This window comes from Phyllopteryx taeniolatus, chromosome 8 (assembly GCF_024500385.1).
Source record: "Phyllopteryx taeniolatus isolate TA_2022b chromosome 8, UOR_Ptae_1.2, whole genome shotgun sequence".
Taxonomy (NCBI): domain Eukaryota; kingdom Metazoa; phylum Chordata; class Actinopteri; order Syngnathiformes; family Syngnathidae; genus Phyllopteryx; species Phyllopteryx taeniolatus.
In genome coordinates this window covers 29,344,596-29,361,708 of record NC_084509.1, presented here as the reverse complement: position 1 = coordinate 29,361,708, position 17,113 = coordinate 29,344,596, and the positions used below count along the sequence as shown (strand labels likewise).

The window sequence follows — 17,113 nt, the reverse complement described above, 5'->3', positions numbered from 1 at the left end:
AGACGGAAACAAAGACGAGACAGGACTCTCCGCGGGACACCCTTGTGCCATCACCAATCCTCACAAAGCCGTCATCTGGCCCCCGACGCCCCGTTAGCCCGCTCCCCGCAGCCCTCACATGGCGGAGGGCTCGACCGCGGGCAGCCTGCTGGCCCTGGCTCGCCGCTACAAGCGTAGTGGCTGCCATTAAGAAAGCAACACGCGCTACACGGGGCTGTGGAACAAAGTGCAAAAGGAGACAGAGGAAGTGCAATAAAACGCAGCGGTTCCACGGGGGGATCAGGGCCCTTGCCGAGCCCTTTCATGAGTATTTGCCAAGGTTGTTCGAGCTCATCTTTTCATCTGGCACACACTCTTTGAATGTTTTTTTTTTTTTTAAATTAATTGCATCGTCCACGAAGGAGACAAGAAGAATTGTTTGTGGAAACAACACGAATATGGCTGCGGCCATTTGTAATTTGGCAGTCATTTTCACCAATTGTCACAACATGCCTCTTTATGTAAAGCACTGTTACCGCATAGCCTGCGAGGATCAAGCCAACTAAATATGCAGGCACGCTGTCGAAAGGCGCCTATTTACCTCACTGCATTCAATGTGACGCCAATGGAAAGCCCCACTGAAGCTCATATTGATGCAAAGAAATGAATTTCTGCCAGGATCCGAGGAAGCGGCGTTAGCCCTGAATGCAAATCCCAACAACAGCCCAAATTGAGGGGTGAACACACAGAACACAAACACACTAGCTTTATTGCAGAAATGCCCATATCGGCAGTGTTATTGCACACCAATTGATGTGATATTGCGATTTTGACGTGCAGATGAGCTACAGAATATGCAGCACATCCACAGTATACGTTTTGGAATATATTTCTCACTTATTGCCAGCATTGTGAGAGCGGCGAGCCCGAGCCATCACTGCTAGGATGCAATATGGTGGCTCGAAGAAACAAGCGTGGAAGTTGGGAGTTATTACAAGCATACGTTTCGGCCAGTATGGGACACCGATTCATCTCTTCATCGCACAACACAACACAACACAACACAACACGTTTGGGTCAAGCTCTGACCTTGTGGTGCGGATTTATTAGAGTTTAGGTTTTTATGGCAACTCAGCAAAATTCTGTCATGCTCCACACCCGTGAACTGTCATAAACTCACTCACTCATCTATATGCCTAATTTATGTGGTTTGAATTTTTTTCATAATCTTAAACAATCTCGAGGACAAGGACCCCTACAAATGTCCCGAATGAACCTAAAATGGCCGCTTCACACCAACATGGCAGACTTCCTGTGACTTTTAAAGCAAGTCCACTTGAGACTTTTTTGTGGGTCTACTAATGATAGACATTTCTACCAAATTTCATGTTGCTAAGTAAAAGCTGCTTCAGGGGCTGAATTTTCCCGAAACGCCAGTGGGTGCAACTGACCCGGTCTTGCCAATGTTTTCTTTGAAAAAGACATTTTCATCAGCATGAACACACCTGCAAAATGTAGCGTGTTTATGATGGGAGTGTCCCTCAAAACGGCGATTTTGAATTTTGAATTTTGAATTTTAAATTTGAAATGTACACTGTTCCGGAGATATACACTCTGGTTCTTGAGTGTGGGAAAAACCTTTAAAATGTCAAATGATGTCGAAACAAAGCAATTCCAAGAAGGGCCCTAATTAAATCTGCTTTGTCGATTAAAAGAGTGTTTATAAAATATGTAATAAAATACCAATTTGTACAATATATATAGTGGTGTCAACCCCCTGTGTGGCCGACCGACTGTTACATTCTTTCCCTTTCAACAGCTGTCGCCTCACATGTTGCCATCCCGCTACCTGCCACTGTTCATCCCCAACATCAATCAGGACTTCCCTGCTGCGTTCTAATGTGTTAGAACCCCCCCTCCACATGGACCATCAGCCCCTTCAAAATTACTCGAAGGAAAGGTCACCCCATCCAATTAGAGCGTCATCTAGGATGCAACGCTGGAGGGTCATTCCCAGAGCCCTCGGAGCACATCATAGATCCTCCATTTGGCCCAGAAGGGACAACGGGCCCTGTTTGGATTCCGACCGGTTGACTGATTGCAGCGCCGCTAAACGAGGTGGCGGCTGCAACTTTAATAGACGACAATGCGCCGGGCGAGATGGATACGCAGTGTCGCGGCATTTGAAAGTGCCGCAATTGGTTTGTCCCGAACGATGAAGCGTGTCATCGTCGGTTCTTGTACTGACCCCAAGGCGACCTCCCGCCAGCGGCGGATCAATGGGGTCTCCGATCGGGATTAGATCAACGCCCCACCCACTGACTACATTCTCATTATTTTAGGAGGCTGACGTGAAGCCTCATATACTGTAGCTGCAGGAACCAGAGGAGGATTTAGCATCCATTAGTGGAGATGAGCATGTGAAGGCCATTGTCTTAGCTTGGTGGAGGATAGACACTCACAAGAAAAGGGCTACACACACACACACACACACACACAAAGAGAAAGACAGGGTGGGTCAGTGCGCTTTGAGCCGATCTGGGCCAATTAGGGACAAGTGACAGCACAGCTACACGCTGGTGACACAACTAGACCACGGAACGCTTCCCCAACCATTGCCAGCATCCCACAGCTTTCCACCTCGAAAAGCCGTTTTTATGCCTCCCCTGACCCTTAAAGCAAATAGCACACGAAAGTTAAATAACACCACACACCGCTACGGAATTAGAAGGTGGGGGGAATACAGCTGATGTTGCAGCTTGAACACTGTAGTAGGTGACAATTCACCGCCCGCCTGCCTCCATCCGTCATGCTCGACCGGCTCCGTTGAGGTGCGACGTTGCCGAGCGATGCAGCGGTAACTTCGTCGACCTCTGACCCCTCGGGTCAAAACTCGTGAACCTTAGACAAGAGGAAGCCAAACAGCTCGGTGGCGGGGGGACACGTGGATTAAGTGGGCAGGGGCGAGCGGGGTTGGTTTGGCTGGAGAGAGGAGGAAGGTTGGGAAGGGGGCTGGTTCAAATGACCACCGGCAGCTGTTATTGGTGCACTGCCTTCTTCCTGTCAGCACATCATGACGCCTTCCCAGAGCGCAAGGAGGTGGTAAGCCACCTGGTTGCAGGGCTGTCGGCGGATCCGGCACCGAGCCTTGTGATGAATGAGACGGGGGCACAGCGCGACAGGGACTTCGGCAGCACGCGCCACACCAAAGCTAACGCCTAAAAGTCGGCTCGCCGTCTTATTCAGGCATGAAAAAACAAACCCACAAATGCAAACAAATATCACCCGTGCTGCATTCTCATCTCATTCACCCTTGACCGAGCATCGAGTGCATAAAATATGTGGCTGCTGGTACTGGGTGTGTGGGTGAGGCGGAGTCAAGCAATGCGGTTGATGGGGGATGAGGGAGAGCCAGTGGGCGGCGCTGGGTCGCGCTTAACGTCTGCCACTCAAAGAAGTTAATGACGCCACGTTCCCGGGCCCAGCATCCGCGGGTGATTGAGTGTGAGGGCGGTGGTGTTGCTGGCACACGAATGCAGTCAGGAGCGGTGAGGTGCGATTGCGGGCTTGTGGGGGGTTCTGAAAGTGAAGCTCCGAGAATAATTGAACGGCCCCTCGCAAATAGTGGTTTGTTCAAGTGGTGGTTTGCTCAAGCTCGAACCTTGTGGAGTTGAGTTTTTACACTTTTGTGTTTAATGGCAAGTCATCACGCTCCTCCCGCATGCAATAACGAAATCTCAACTGTTTCACATGTTAGCGTCACCCATCTGTCCACGTGGTGCGAAGTTGGTAGCAATCGGCCAAAATCTCCAAGACGGCTTTGTCTGTGAAGCAGCGATTGTGCTGACAATATCAGCTTTAAATGGTCACTTCAAACCAAAAATTGGGTGATCAGTATTTACTGCTCTCCATTCTGGGTGGATAGTAGCCGACTGATGGCAGTTTTATTTTTGGAATTATACTGTGTTCTTTTAAGTATACTTTCAAGTTTACCTTCATATACTGTGTACTGTCTTCTTTTATATATACATTGTATTGTTATGACATGAATTGTGTTCTTCCTTCTTTGCCAGATCACCCTTGAAAAAGATACCTCGGTCTCAATGTTTTTATTATTTTTTGAAATTTTATTTTATGGTTAAATACAGGTTTTGATTTATTCGTTGACTGAAACTGGCAGACTCCCTGTATGCGTTCTTGAGACTTTTTTTGCAGGTGGTGGACTCAATGAGCAAATTTCATGTTGCTATGTTCAACTGGGCGGCACGGTGGCCGACTGGTTAGAGCGTCAGCCTCACAGTTCTGAGGTGCGGGGTTCAATCCCCGTCCCCGCCTGTGTGGAGTTTGCATGTTCTCCCCGTGCCTGCGTGGGTTTTCTCCGGGCACTCCGGTTTCCTCCCACATCCCAAAAAACATGCATTAATTGGAGACTCTAAATTGCCCGTAGGCATGACTGTGAGTGCGAATGGTTGTTAGTTTCTATGTGCCCTGCGATTGGCTGGCAACCAGTTCAGGGTGTACCCCGCCTCCTGCCTGATGACAGCTGGGATAGGCTCCAGCACGCCCGCGACCCGCGTGAGGAGAAGCGCGACAGAAAATGGATGGATGGATGGATGGATGTTCAACTGGCTACAGGGTATTTCTTTTTCAAAGAGTTATCAGGGGCTAGCAAACCCCTAAAAATGGTGATTCATTTGGTCCAACAATAATAAACCATTTGAAGAGTACCTTTTAGACTGCATGCTCGGGCCCTAATTACGACACCCCAGCGGGCATTGAATTTGAAATGAATGAAATCCCAAAGCGTTTTGTTCTCCTCTTCCCAATAACGCCGCTCCCCTCATCAGCGTCCTTTATTGATTGAGCCTGGCGACAAATTCCGCTTTTATTAGAAAGGTCTGCTAATTTCATTTTTAATAAAGCGCTAGCTTGCTATTTGATTTGCTTTCACCAGGAGAAAGGAGGTGTGTCGGCCGGCTGGTTTTAAATTGTTATCATCGACGGCCAGTTAGGGAGCAGCAATTTGGGGCGATACGGAAGCAATGGAGAGGATAGCGAAAGGGGAAGGGGGGCAAGACGTTGTAGGAAGGCAAGATGCCGAGGAGCGATAGCAGCCAACGCAAGGGAGGCCGAGGTCTGGTTTCCCCTCAAAGTGTCTGTAGGCCTATTGTCATGTAAAAAAGAGCAGGAACGAGTCGGAAGGGTTCAGACTGGTCAACGTCGCAATAGCTTTCGGGGGCCATTCGTCATGAAGCAGGAAATGAGGTGAAACTGACAATGATTGATGTCGGAGTTTGCCGCATTCACAAGAGAAGCAAAGAATTGTAGGAACAAATATGATGACAGATGCCTCATATCCCCTCGGCCTTAAATTGAAAGATGGCTGCTTTTCTTGCTCTGACAAGAGAGGAATCACTGCGACATCTTCTCTTGGAGATGCAGCCGTAATCGGCGCCGTTCTCGGGCCTTCTGTGGGTCGATTGATGGTCAATCGAAGACCAGTCGGGGGTCGTGTCTAGAGCAGGGCCAAAGGTCGGATATCTGGACCCGACACGCCACGAGCGGAAATGAATCATGCCGACAACGTTCCTGCGCTGGGGATTCCAAAGATCTGATAACAGCTCGACAACGTCTGAGAATTGCGACGTGTATCCAAGGCCATTGATTTATCCATCCGTTATCCTTGTTCTACGCTGCTTCGGCCTGGTAAACACATAAAAACAATCGGGCCGATTTTGCAACTTCCCCCCTTTCTATATTTTTGTATTTGCTGAGGAAAGATAACCAAAACACACACAATTTGAATCCATTGGCCAACATTCAGTCAGTCGACTAGTTGAATTATCATTGGTGTTTTTTTTCATGTGTGTGAGTTAAGGTACCAAAGAAACAGTCAATTAAACCAATCACACATCAGGTGCTGGAACTAACAACCGGCTAATTGCAAATGTATCCAACTCCGCATATTTTCAACATTTTCTGCAACCTCCCACTTAGCAGCAGTGGCAGCCAAATCGATATTCATGAAGTGCCGGAGTTATAATTCATATGTCTGCTCCACATGCACAGCACGGAGACCTTTTCAAAGGGGCGAATGAAGGGGAAAAAAAGTGAAAATGCAAATGCAACGGTTAATGCCCGGGCGTGGATATGTTGGCCAATTAAGTCGCTCTTTTCAACTCCATTACGACGCAATGTCCCAGGGTTGATTTAGCTCTCAAACAGCACAATGTTCACTCTGCCAGAATCAAAAAAAAAGAAAGTTTGAAAGTGAGTTTGTGCATGTGTGCATTAGCACTGATGCCTTTACAAATGATCTCTGTTAAGACATGACGTGAAGAGCATTCATGGCTTTTGCTCCCGTTTGGTTCCTTTGGTATACCAGAAATGTTCATGGGTTACTACTTGGCTGCGTGTTTAATCATCAAAGAAGATGTTATTGAATTTGATTTTTTTTTTAAATCACTTTTTATGAATATTGGAAAATCAATTTAATATACCATCCATGAAGAAGTTTTTGCCAATTCAAAAATAATCAGAAACCTATCGTAAAAACAAGAAAACAACAAAAATAAGGCCAGTAGCTTCAGTCAATTTCAAATGAGCCACAGAACGCCTCGGTGACAACTCAAAGTTGGTACAACCAACAGCCTGATGCGTTCTTGTATTTCTGTCTGTAGAACAACAGATTCCTCCAAATTTTACGCCGGCGGTATCTTTTTTAAAGCACAAAGAGAAACATGGAAGGCACCTGCAAGTGCATTAATAGCTTTGCCCCAGGCGGTATCGAGCACGAAGGCCAGCAGCAGAGGCGGCGAGATAAGATTCTGTTTAGCATTTGAATGGGCCGGTTCTGATTCCTATTCAGTTGGCCTTTTGCCACGCTTAAGTGATCTGTGCGAGGCGGCCTGCTTTTCCAGCACGGCCGCCATCTCGTATCTGCCGTTCAGGCACGGCGTGTCAGCATCCTGTCCGCCGTTTTTGGACGGGCGCTCGTCGGCCTGGCTCGACTCTAATCACGCTCGCAGCTGCGCAGGCAGGTGGTCGCGCATACCGCAGCTCTCGTGTCCATTCTGCATGTGATGTCATCTGTTCCCACCTGGTCACAATCCATTAAGCATGACTGAGGTAGCCAGGAGTATCCTCGAGATGATTAAAAGCTCCTTTATTAAATGCACTGTCAAAGCTGGCTCGCTGTTCTGTGTGTAAGGGGCCGATACGGTATGGTGGGACTTGAAGTTGACCAGCGAACTTGAAGGCTTCTGACATAGTAGCAGAGGCGTAACAGAGGCTACAGCTGGAAGTTGGGAAAAGAGTTCAGTTTAGCACCTGAGACTCTACCGGCTCATTCGGTCTCTCCACGCATCCGATTACCTCAAAGTGGGAAGCCACAACACCCCGAGGGACACAGCAATGTCCCATTTCAGAAAGTTCTGTCTGGAAAGCCAAAGCTAACAAATCCTGGCTCTACCATTAGACTTCAGATGCACCAACTTGCCGGTAAGGCAGTGTGAAAGTGCCAAACAGTTTCCAGGTTCATTAGGATGCCTTTCCGTTGTCCGAAGCTGTGAACGCAACCGACAAATGCCTTTAGCACAGTGGTTTTAAAAGCGCCAATGCTAAACATCATGGTCAAATGCAACAGGACTCGTCGCTAAATGCGAAACAAAAACAGGAAAGGTATGGTTTTCCATTTTGCAGGTTTCAAGATCAAGCCAAATAAGGGTTTAGCTTTCCCCGAGGTAGACCGGGAAGCTGAACTGAACTGTATGTGGCCTTAGAGTCACAACAAATGACACTAAGACCCTGTATCACTCCCTGCCCCTCAGTGCTGAAGTGTAACAGGTGCACACAGCAGTCGGGAAGCCACTTTTCCTTCAAAGCGCAAGATGACCTCAACTGGACACCGGAGTTCCTAGTTGTAATAAGCTTTTTGAACGTGATCAGATGCTGTGAGTATCGCGTTCAAGTGGTGGAAGAGCAAGCGAAATTGGCGGGGAGAGAGAGTGATGGAGGGAGAAGAGACGGAAGGATCGGGTTACAAACCCTGGCCTGCAGCTGTCCAGGGCGATAAGTGTCCCTTAACAGCAAATGTAATCGGAGCCCAGCACAATGTCGGACTGTGCCGTCAAGAAATCACTAAGTCATAACATATCCGGGGATCCAATAACTCCGAATGGTTATGGGGGAGCTGCGGCAATGTTTCATTAATAAACCAAGTGCAATCTATTTAAACATAGCCAGAAAAATAGCAACCTAACACCTGTTTCAGTCAACGGCTAATTTGTGATCACAGCCTCCCACTTTGCATAATTCCACACCTCCATCCTTCTAGCATCCATCCATCCACGCAGTCTCCGTAATGAGGCTGAAATCCAGTCTCCTGCACTCCCAGAGGGCTACTTTCACAGGGGAGCTGTCCTTAATAGCTGCCAGAAAAGCATTTTACCTCAGCTATTTCTCAGTGTATGTGTGTGCATTTCAGGTATCGTTTCCATCCAAAATAAGCAGGAATAACCGTGGTTGGTGAAGACCTTGAGGCAAGATCAATTATGGAACTTATATACTTGCAAGGATGTGTAACCGAGGGCATAATGAGCATTTGAACCAGGGACACCGGTGCAGAACGACACAACACTCCACGTACACACCACGGTGTGGATCAATTTCAGCGATATACGCTTCAAAGCCAAATCATCCGGCACCTGAACTTCAGCCCTCCTTCACCTTCCTCTCCATGATGGATGATCATTTTCAGGCAGCCTTTGAGGATCTCAGTGTAGGTGCCCGGGGGAAGAGGTTGCGTTCAACGGGTTTAAGAATGATGGTCCTGGGGTGGATAGGGGAGGGCAAAGCGTTCTTTAGGGGTCACAGGATCCAAGCCACCCCTGAGAGAGCTACAGGGATTCGACTGGAGGTCACAGTTGTTGATTAATGTTATTATGACTCACTTGTTCTTTGGCCCACTTGTAAGCAAAAAAAAAGACCTGCCGAACAGTTACTACCACTACACCCTGACGGCAGATACTGTACACAGACCGTGTGCAGTCCTCACAGTAAGTCTGCTTCATCAAAATAATAGAGGCTTGAATAAATCACAATAATTCGGTCAATATTAAATGTGAAATCAAAGCGGAATCCGTCCATTAAAGCAGAAGCCTGCGAGCAAGTCTGCGCGTTGGAATTGATCAATAATCGGCCTGCAGATACGTATCAATAATTTAGAACGCTGTCTGATCGCCGGCAGGCAAGGCTCTGTTCATTTAAAGCTCCTGTTACGCTTCCTTCTTGCGAACCTGCTGCATGTTTAACTATCAAACGAACAAGAGCAAACAAAAAAGAAAGCAAAAAAAAACAACAACAAACTGCAACACCATCGTTTATCCTTCACTCAATATTGAGTGAAATTTCTTGGAATGATGATCAAATTTTGACACCATGCTTTGCCCACATTAGAAAGCGTAGGCAAAAAAAAATAAAAACAGTTTTTCGATTGAGCATCAGCCATCTGTCAAGGATACTTGCTTTTTTGCTCATTAGGGCAAATTTGTCAAAGTATGAGCCCGGAAATTCACCTGAAACGGCTGTTTCAAACCAAAATGGCTGACTTCCTGTTCAAGTTCAGGCACAGGTCATTGAAATTTTTTTTTGTGTGCGTCCTATAGTGATAAGACATGTTCACCCAATTTAGGGTCAGTCAGTTAAACTGGTGTCGGGGGCTAATTTTTTCAAACATCGCAGGGCGATATTTATTTATTTTCTATTCATTTTTGGGGAAGGGAGCTTCTTGCGTGCACTCTGTAACAAAGATGACACGCACTTGTACCGAATTGAATGCAAATGCTTATTTTGCCGTCAAAGCGGAGAGGCGAGATCGCAAAAGTGAGGCGATGCCAAAAGCCAGGCAGACAAAAGCAATAGAGTCGCATTGTCGGCCGCGGAGAGGCCATCAATAACCGTGTCACTATAAAAGAGTGAAAGCGGGCGAGTGTGAGAGGAGGGCCGTATAATGGAACAAAAAGCACGCCGCCGATGGGTGCTTCGTCTTTGCCGGCCGCTAATGGGCGTGAGAAGAGGCGAGCTCACCGTTCCTGGGATGACAGCTCACTTCTTCTTCTCGTGACGTTCGTTTTAATGCGCTTTCTAAACTCCGGCGTGACATCATGGCGGGAGAAGAAAGAAAAACGAGTGTGATAGCACTTCATCTTATTTCATTGAATCTGTTCGATTCAAGTCTAAGATAATCGAAAATGTGAACCGCTACTTACTGGTGTTTCTTTAGCACTCAAAACAGACTTTTTTTTCCACGAGTATCTGTACTTCTGCACAGTGTGAGTACTTCTGCCATCATTGACACAAAAAGCCAAAGAACAAGCAAAACGGCGACAGAGTTTATCATTTCATGCTCGTTGAACTGTGGGTCTGCGGAGCTTTGAAGCTCCAAACGTGAGAGAGTGTGAATCACAACAGATAACAACGCCTCTTCTTGAGCCGAGCTCCGAGCTGCGCGGACACGGAACTGACGCGTCTAATCGTGAACGTGTCCTCGCTGGCGCGTTATCGGACGAAGATGTTCCCCACACCGAGGCAGCGAGCGCCTTGCTATCTGGTGACAACATTCTCACCTTTTCTGGTTGGGTAAGCGCTTCACAGAACTTTTGTTTTTGTTTTTTTCAGCCCCGAAAGCCAGTTTCACTTAGCAATGGGATCATTGGTAGGCACGTCTCTCATGGGTAAAAAAAAGTCTCAAGAACACTTGCCTGAAAATATACAGGAAGTCTGCCATTTTGGTTTGAAGTGGCCATTTTCGGGTCCATTTTCCAGGGCTCCTTCAAAGAGCAACTTGTATGAGAGATTTTGTTGGACTGCTACTAAATTTGAAGTGTGCAAAACAGGTCGGTGTGAGAGATTTTAATTTTTGTCATTTGATTTGATGGAGCGCCATAAAACACAAGTCGAATTCGTCAGCTCCCCAAGGTCATTGGCTTTGTCGCGCCTGCCAAGATACATTTGAAGATTTGCCCACGGAGGGCACTTTCACTTAGAAACATGAAAATTGGAAGATCTGTCTATCCTGAGCCGACCCACATAAAAGTCTCAAAAACCCCATGCCCCAAAAGACTCAGGATGTCCGACATTGTGGTTTGAAATCCAATGTTTGGGGTCGTTTTGGCCATTTCTTGCATTCAATATACGAATTAGTTTGAAAGATGTTGTCCAATTGATACCAAATTAGAATCCTACATAGCCGACAGAACATTCGGGTATATCTTTCTTTTTGTGCTCGCAGGGAAGCTTGATGACTCGGCATATAACGCGGTCCCACAAGGTCGGAGCTTGACCAAATTTCATGGGTGACACGTCGATAAGGGGGCCCCCTAGTGGCAGAATGGTATTTTGAACTACCTTGTGCGACATGGGACACGACACGCGGCATAACTTGAAGAAGAAGAAGAAGAATCATCTTTTGTTGTCATGAACATGCATGCATGCACACGAAATTTGTTCTCTGCATTTAACCCATCACAGTGAACCCATACACATGTTAGTGGAACACACTGGAGCAGGGGGCAGCTGAAGCGCCCGGGGAGCATTTCGGGGTATCAGTGTCTTGCTCAAGGACACCACAGCCGTGAGTCCGGGGGATGTTGGCGGATGGTCCAGTCGGGGTTTTGAACCTAGGTCCCCCACGGTGGCAGTTACCATTTTCAGCAACATCTCTTGTGTTGTGCAGGTGTTCCTAATGTTGCGGCTGGTGAGGGTACATTGAAATACAAATTACACTCAACTAAACATCCTGCTTTTACATTCTAACTGTAACATGCATCATTAATGTGCGGTAACGATTGCATCTTTGCTCGGGTCTTCATTAGCCTTCATTATGACTCGAGGAGGTCCACGTGGGGATTAAATGAGCGCACCGGGTTGGTTTTCTTTCTTTCTTTTTTGTTTGCGTGTTGATTGAGTGCGCCGTCTCATTTCTGAAAAGTCCTAATGAGCGCAGATGAGCTGTGGTGAAAGACTTCAACCTGGCTCCCCACCTGCTCTGCCGCTCCCTCTCTTTATTAGCCGCTCCTCCTCTTCCTCCTCGTATGTTGACCGCTTCCCTCGCTCTCCCCGCTGCTCCATTTCCCTGCTAATTACCTCACCGAATGCTACCGACCTCGCCGCTTAATCGGAGGACAGGCACATTAGGTGATATCAGAGGAAGAAAAAAAAAAAAAAAAAAAAAGTCAGCCGATCCCATTTCAGGAAGCATTTAGTAAAGCATCTGTTTCATTTGCATATGAAGCCATTTCCCCCCAAATTTAAACAGTTCCCCTGGTGTCTGAATCAAAATGTCTGTGACATGTGAGCAGCCGCTCTATGGCACTTTGTGGTTATTTGGGTACGTGGGCACTTTTGTTGTGGGTTTTTCTGGTTGTGGCGCAACCTACAACAATGCAGCTCTGCTTAGCTTTCACGTGACAGTTTTGTTTATTGCAAGAGAAGTAAATGGTGGTTCTTTGCCCGCTGGAGTGGAGACATTTGGTGTGACGGGGCTATTATTTCAATCATTTAGTCGTGCCAAAATGGTTTTAAAGACATTTTCTGTCATGGGCAGCTCACAAAAATGTAATTTGATTGTGCAATTACACACCGGATGGCCCTCCAGAGATCCAAATATGTCCCCGTCAACGCGCCTGTTATGTTGTAGGTCAAATTGACCCATTTAAAAATGTAGGAAAAAAAAAAAATACAATCAACTGTAGGCTACGTGTATAATAGGATTCAACTGTTACCTTTTCTTTTTTTAATTAAAAAATAGAATTATCCTATTTCTTTGATGATAAACACACAGCGGGTCAAATTGACGAGAAACGAAGAAAGCAGATGCATGGTTAATTATACAAAAACAAAATGCAAATTCAAAAACGAATTGAAAAATATATAAAAACAGGAACAGGACAGGTTTTTATCACCCTGGGCCACTCAGTTCTGAGGTTCTGGGTTCGATTCTCGGCCCCCGCTTTCCTACGCGGGATTTGCATTTTCTCCCCGTGCTTGCGTTACTTTTCTCCGGCATAGTCCCGCATTCCAAAAACCTGTTTGTTAGGTTTCTTAAAAAAGTGTGCGTGATTCGGTGTTTGTCCACATGTGCCCTGTGATTGACTGGCGACCAGTACAGGGTTTACCCAAAGTCAGCTGCGAGAGGCTCCAGCTCACATACTGCACATTGTAGAAAATGGATGGATAAATATCCATTCAACGTGCCGCCGATGGATAAATAATACAATCATCCAAAAAAAGAACAAGAAGAAGCTCAGCAGACGCTGCAGCCGAAACATTCGTACAGCCGCAATATAAGGAGGGTGACAAGGTCTACAACTTGAGCCGCAGCGCATGCAAGTCAGAAGGCCGAAGTCGCATTAGAACAATTAAAAGTGCAACCGTTCGCCCTTTCTGCTTGCATGCGCCGCATACCACAGAGCCAATGAACATTTTCCAGGCGACGCTCTCGCCCCAGGTGCGCACTGTCACACTTATACTGCATACACACACACATACATGTAGATATATAGATATAGATACGTATGCCGCGCCAGCAATTTATTCAGCAGCGCCTCGGCTAGCGTTCCTGACACAATGATTTATGAAGCTGCTCATTGACCCAGTTCATTCGGGAAAAGAGAAAAGGGGGGCACATCCTTTCTTATAAGCGACAGATCTATCGCGCCGTGGCGACTCTCGGGCACTTTTGCATGGCTTCGGATGACAACGCGGGGGGGGGGGGGGGGGGGGCGGGGGGGAATACAAATCAGGCCCGGAACCCAGTTTCGCATAGCAACATGAAATTTGGTAGGCATGCGTATCATAAATAGACTCAGAAAAAAAGTTTGCGCAAACCATGCCTAAAAAACACAGGACATCTGCCATTTTGGATTGAAGCGACTATTTTAAGGTCATTTTGTCGTTTTGGCCGTTTCTAGAAACCCTTTGGTCCAACCGCTACCAAATTTGGAGTACGTATACTAAACAGATGGGTGACGCGCAATTGGAAATCATTTTCGTTTTTGCCATTGAGCGTGGGCAGAGCAAGGCATCTGATGAGAGGCCATAAAAAGATGCTCGCTGAATTTACGTTATCTTTTGACATACTGTCGTGAAAGGAAAAAAAGTCAACTCCCGAAAAGACACAGGAAGTCCGCCATTTTGGGGCCATTACCATTTGGCCCTAGAGAGTTTGTGCCATCGCGACCAAATTTGAACCGTGTCTACTCGGCAGATGTGCGACGTTCAATTGCGAAGGATTTAAGTTTTTGCCATTGCACGTTGGCTTCGCATGTCAGTGAACTTTACTGACTTGGCATAAAAACAAAGCTGCTCACCAATATAGGGAAGCATGTTTGGTAAGATAAAAACTAGCTACGTATGGATAACTATAAGGCTTTCACGTCACAAACAGAGCTAATGATAATGTACTTTATTGACCTCGTGTTGTTAACTTCAACTAGCTTGTAATTGTTCAAATTCTGAAATAATGTACCAAATTATGTGAAAATGTTTCTAGTATTGATTTTTCAAATATTTCAATCATGCCTTTCAAAGGACAAATTGCTATTGACTTGAACTTTGCCTCATGTCGTGCAAATGACCGCTCACGCACAATCGCAACGATGGTGTCCTCGGCCGAGTTAATAACCACTGTTAGCATCGCAAGTACAACACCTAACACTTCAAGAAAACACGGTCATACCCGACATCCCCCAATGTGGCTTCCATGAATAATACAGAGGTGTCTGTTGGAGGCGGGGACCCCCCGTCCCCCAGCCCGTCTTCCCTTCCTCTTTGCCCCACCTTCCCTCTTTTTCCGACGGGGCGCCCGGCGTGATGTCCGGCCCTCGGCGGTGTAACTCCTCTCCGCGGACACTGACTTCAATCTGTTTCAGAGCGGCAATTCAATTATCTCACCGGGGTCCTTGCTCGGCCACTCGTGAACGGACGGAAGGGAGTGGGGGCGTTGAAGGTGTGCAAAGGGAGGGTGAGGTTGTACCTCGGGGGCTGAGGTGGCTGTGACCGGACCGATCATGAGCACAAAACCATTTTAACGCAGATACGGATTTAAACGTTGCTTTTTCTTGTGCCATTAGCTTCAGCTTTACAATCACTCGAGGGATGTCAGGGCCTGATAAAGCTAATCACCGTGGTAAGCCAAAGGCAGGGAGATTAAGCCCCCACCGTGCCTCCGCCCAAACCCCTTCCTGAGGATCTTGGTTGAAAGAGAAAACGGAGAAAGCACTGAGCCCTGAAAATGAGCTAACCGACGGAATGGCCAAACATGAATTTCGGGAGCTAAATCTGGTGCTATATTCCAAAAAGAAATGAAAGCTGCCAATTACTGACATCAGACACAAGATGTTTGGTCGAGCTCTGACCTGAAGCAGCTCAGTTTTGCAACTTTCACGTTTTATGGCGAGTCATTGGACTTCGTTTCCATACACTGCCCACCCATAATGACAAAAACTCTTAATTGTTTGAAACTTTGTGTCGCTAATCTGTCTAGTACAGCTTCAAATTTGCCAGGGATCCCGTGGAAATAGACAAAAGCACCCCAAAATAGCCACAACAAACCAAAATGGCAGACTTTTCTGTCTTGGGTTCTTGAGACTTCTTTGACGGTCTACTCATGGTAGTTGCACCTACCAAATTTCATGTTCTTAAGTGAAACTGGCTTAGGGGCAAAACTTGCTCGCAGGCAAGTCACACCAGCAGCCACTAACCCAAAGTAACTTTTCACCAGGATGACCACGCCTTACGTTTTAAGTATGGGAAAGCTCTCCTTTCGTTTCAAAATAATCAGGAGATCCATCGTCTCTGTGTCAGGAGGCCACACTTCAAACAATAATATGCATGGCAATTGTGTCTAAATATAAGATTATTGTTGCACATAATGCAGTACAAGATGGTTACCCTTGCCGTGATCTTGCACTGATGTAATAATAACACCAATATGTATGTTGCTCAGTACTAACTTGTTATGAGCTCGCACTCGAACTCCCAGAGGCGGTTTTTACCTAATATCCTTAATCACCTTAGTTCCGCAAATGTAGCAATTACTCGCAAGACAGTGGTCCAGTTAGTTAGTTTGTTTGATACTTTTTGGAGTTTCAAACCAGCAGCCATCTGGCTGAGCTCTGGTCGGGCTGAGGCGTCAGAAAATCCTGGTAGTTTCAAAGCTACGTCCCCCCCCCTCTTCAAATCTCTGTCCAAACGCCCTTCTGCAGGTTACACAAAAGCGGCCGTGTGGACTAAGGCAGAGAAATATGACAAGGAGGGAAAACCGAAAATAATCCACTGAGTCCATCTATTTTTTATGAATTTTCATTTAGACCCGGAGAACCCCTCTTACAGCGATCAATAGATCAAGCTGCTGTCGCCCAGTGTCGCACTTGGGGGGGCGGTGGGACTTCTCCTACGACTCATGGGAAAGCAGGGGGGCGAGATCAAAAGGTGGGCACCAGCCCCCGCTAGATTCTCCCAACACATAAGCCAATTTCCTCCAGATCACAAGGCGGAAATACACTTAAAGGGAAGTCGAAGATGTACTCGGGGCGGTGGAGGTACTTCAAGGAGCACAAAGAACCGCTCACTGCCAACAAGTACATTAAATGAAACCGCAACCGCAACCATAAAGAAAACTCATTGTAGTGGAATTATGTTTCCAATACAAAGTACTGAGAAGCCTGGGGGACCTGAGCCCCATTGGAAGCCCACCTGAAGCTCTTCTTCAAAGGTCATTTGATCTCAGGATCACATTTTTTGGGCCTGACACTCGCTTCTGATACAACCCAGCCAACCCGGGTAAGAAATATCCATTACAACTTTGATCCACGACTGGCGGATAGACGTCCACGTTCTGTGACCCGCCTACAAAAGACTCCCTGTGTTTTAACCCTCCCGGCAAAGCCCTGGAATCTGCCCAAAATGGCGGCTTTATAACAAAATGACCGACTTCCTAATCAATTTCATGCATGGGTTCTTGAGAATTTGCCATGCTTCCTGTTATGATAGACATTTCCACCAAATTACATTTCAAACTGAAGGACCCTAAAAAAACAACAACAAATTGTTGTCTTCCTGTTTAATTTGGGTC

General features: G+C 46.7%; 1 protein-coding gene across 10 annotated transcripts in view; it reads right to left on the bottom strand.

Annotated features, from left to right (window-relative positions):
• robo2 (roundabout, axon guidance receptor, homolog 2 (Drosophila)) overlaps nucleotides 1–17,113 on the bottom strand; it is a 298,134-nt gene that overhangs the window by 161,448 nt on the left and 119,573 nt on the right. The window lies entirely within an intron of this gene.